This window comes from Atractosteus spatula, chromosome 6 (assembly GCF_055471065.1).
Source record: "Atractosteus spatula isolate fAtrSpa1 chromosome 6, fAtrSpa1.hap1, whole genome shotgun sequence".
Classification (NCBI taxonomy): domain Eukaryota; kingdom Metazoa; phylum Chordata; class Actinopteri; order Semionotiformes; family Lepisosteidae; genus Atractosteus; species Atractosteus spatula.
This window is the reverse complement of record NC_142711.1, coordinates 15,385,001-15,387,500: the sequence shown is the minus strand read 5'-3', so window position 1 is coordinate 15,387,500 and position 2,500 is coordinate 15,385,001. Positions and strand designations below refer to the sequence as shown.

Below are 2,500 nucleotides of genomic sequence, written 5' to 3'. Positions count from 1 at the left end.
CATGCGTGTATTTTATGACAGAAGTTCCCGCGTCGGCAAAATACCCGGAACACCTCCTCCGAGTTCAACGTCTAGCATGGCTCTAAGGGAAACAAACGGGGTGGGGGAAAAAGCCACGCTTCCCTGACCGGGAATCGAACCCAGGCAGCGGCGGTGAGAGCGCCGAATCCTAACCACTAGACCACCAGGGACACGGGGTGGAGGGCCCTCTCCCGTCTGTGGCGTGCCCGCAGCGCGACCGACGTCGGCCCTGAAAGCGGGGCCAAGCTCGGCGATCTTTAATTGAGACAGAGACTCATCGACCCGCGATTTTAAAACTGCACTAACGCGTTGAAGACACGACCCCGCCTGCCGTCGTCACTTAGATCTAACCCGCAAAAGAATCACTGCTACAACAGCTTCCGTGACGCAATGGTCAGCCAACTGGGGGAGGAACCGTGGTGTGAATGACTGGAAGGACACAGCAGGGAAACCCATGAGGTTCAGTGTCATACAGACTAGTGTCGCTTGACAGACAAAACTTGCAGTACAAGATTGCTAAAGATTCTTCACAATCACAGCAGTTACAGCCATCACACATCGGCGGGTTAACACTCACACACACAAAGAAAACCAGATCGCCCAGCACAAAGAAGAAAACAAGACTTACACCAAGTCGAGAGCACTTTGCCGCTGGGGGAACGGAATCACGACAATCTTCGATATTGACGTCAGGCTTTCCCTACACAAGGCCAGAACCAGACCGCGAAAAGATGGCTCCCTCCGGGATGCCCGCGCTGCTCAGGTCGGGCCCCTTATGCCAAAGCAGCCTGTGGCGGGCAATGAAAACACAAGAAGCCAGTGTGTCCGCTTCCTGGTCTGCACAGGCTCTCCAGGAAAATCTCTCTCGCCCTTCTGCTGAACTGCTGCTTCATCCACGCAGGGGCCCCCGCCTTCTTAATCAAGGAGTCCAATGGCAGCATTTGTCGCAAGTGCTTGTCAGTTCCCACACAGTCGGGGAGGAGCCCGGGACTTGATGAGGACAACGACAGCCAGCTTGGCATTGTTTTCCTCGGCACCTATCAATTATCACAGCAGGGTGTGACGTCCCCGGGGCGTGGGGTGTGAGTGAGGGACAGGAAGCGAGCAAGAGACAGAGGAAGTCAAGAGCCACCACACCCTGTTGCTTGCCAGTAATCACACAATTATGGCCCTCAGCTGATACCCCTTTACAAGCGGGAGACCCTGCTCCGGGTGCAAAAGGAGGGCGAAAGGCCCCAGCGAGATTTGAACTCGCGACCCCTGGTTTACAAGACCAGTGCTCTAACCCCTGAGCTATGGAGCCACAAGGCTGCGGGGCCTGACTCACGCGCACACAAACGTACCGAGTTACGCAGCTGGCTACAGGAGGGAGACACGGTGCCCGGCTCAGCTACACAGCGGAGAAAGCAGAGAAAGGACTCCACGGCGAAGCTGAAGTCACGCACAGGCCCGTGGAAGACGCCGAAGATCACAGAGGGAATCGACAGTCGCCCCGTCTCCCGTGAGGTTCCATGGTGTAATGGTTAGCACTCTGGACTCTGAATCCAGCGATCCGAGTTCAAATCTCGGTGGAACCTGTCGCGAGTGCCGTTGAAATCGGAAGCGGTGTCCGGGATCGACGGCTGCTTTCCTCGCGCGTGCCTCCCGGGCAAGGGGACCCGCTTTTACTCATCAACCTTTCTAGGACCTGCTGTATATCACCCACTACTGCGGACGACTGAGTGTACAGCAGACATGCGTGTATTTTATGACAGAAGTTCCCGCGTCGGCAAAATACCCGGAACACCTCCTCCGAGTTCAACGTCTAGCATGGCTCTAAGGGAAACAAACGGGGTGGGGGAAAAAGCCACGCTTCCCTGACCGGGAATCGAACCCGGGCCGCGGCGGTGAGAGCGCCGAATCCTAACCACTAGACCACCAGGGACACGGGGTGGAGGGCCCTCTCCCGTCTGTGGCGTGCCCGCAGCGCGACCGACGTCGGCCCTGAAAGCGGGGCCAAGCTCGGCGATCTTTAATTGAGACAGAGACTCATCGACCCGCGATTTTAAAACTGCACTAACGCGTTGAAGACACGACCCCGCCTGCCGTCGTCACTTAGATCTAACCCGCAAAAGAATCACTGCTACAACAGCTTCCGTGACGCAATGGTCAGCCAACTGGGGGAGGAACCGTGGTGTGAATGACTGGAAGGACACAGCAGGGAAACCCACGAGGTTCAGTGTCATACAGACTAGTGTCGCTTGACAGACAAAACTTGCAGTACAAGATTGCTAAAGATTCTTCACAATCACAGCAGTTACAGCCATCACACATCGGCGGGTTAACACTCACACACACAAAGAAAACCAGATCGCCCAGCACAAAGAAGAAAACAAGACTTACACCAAGTCGAGAGCACTTTGCCGCTGGGGGAACGGAATCACGACAATCTTCGATATTGACGTCAGGCTTTCCCTACACAAGGCCAGAACCAGACCGC

General features: G+C 55.8%; 4 non-coding genes across 4 annotated transcripts; 1 reads left to right on the top strand and 3 right to left on the bottom strand.

Moving 5' to 3' along the window:
- Window positions 1-119: 119 nt before the first annotated feature.
- trnae-cuc (transfer RNA glutamic acid (anticodon CUC)) lies at window positions 120-191 on the bottom strand. Its single transcript has one exon. It is a non-coding gene; the product is annotated as a tRNA-Glu (tRNA).
- A 1,060-nt stretch (window positions 192-1,251) lies between these two features.
- trnat-ugu (transfer RNA threonine (anticodon UGU)) lies at window positions 1,252-1,324 on the bottom strand. The gene has a single exon. It is a non-coding gene; the product is annotated as a tRNA-Thr (tRNA).
- Window positions 1,325-1,526: 202 nt separating this feature from the next.
- Window positions 1,527-1,598, top strand: trnaq-cug (transfer RNA glutamine (anticodon CUG)). Its single transcript has one exon. It is a non-coding gene; the product is annotated as a tRNA-Gln (tRNA).
- A 275-nt stretch (window positions 1,599-1,873) lies between these two features.
- trnae-cuc (transfer RNA glutamic acid (anticodon CUC)) lies at window positions 1,874-1,945 on the bottom strand. Its single transcript has one exon. It is a non-coding gene; the product is annotated as a tRNA-Glu (tRNA).
- Window positions 1,946-2,500: the final 555 nt, after the last annotated feature.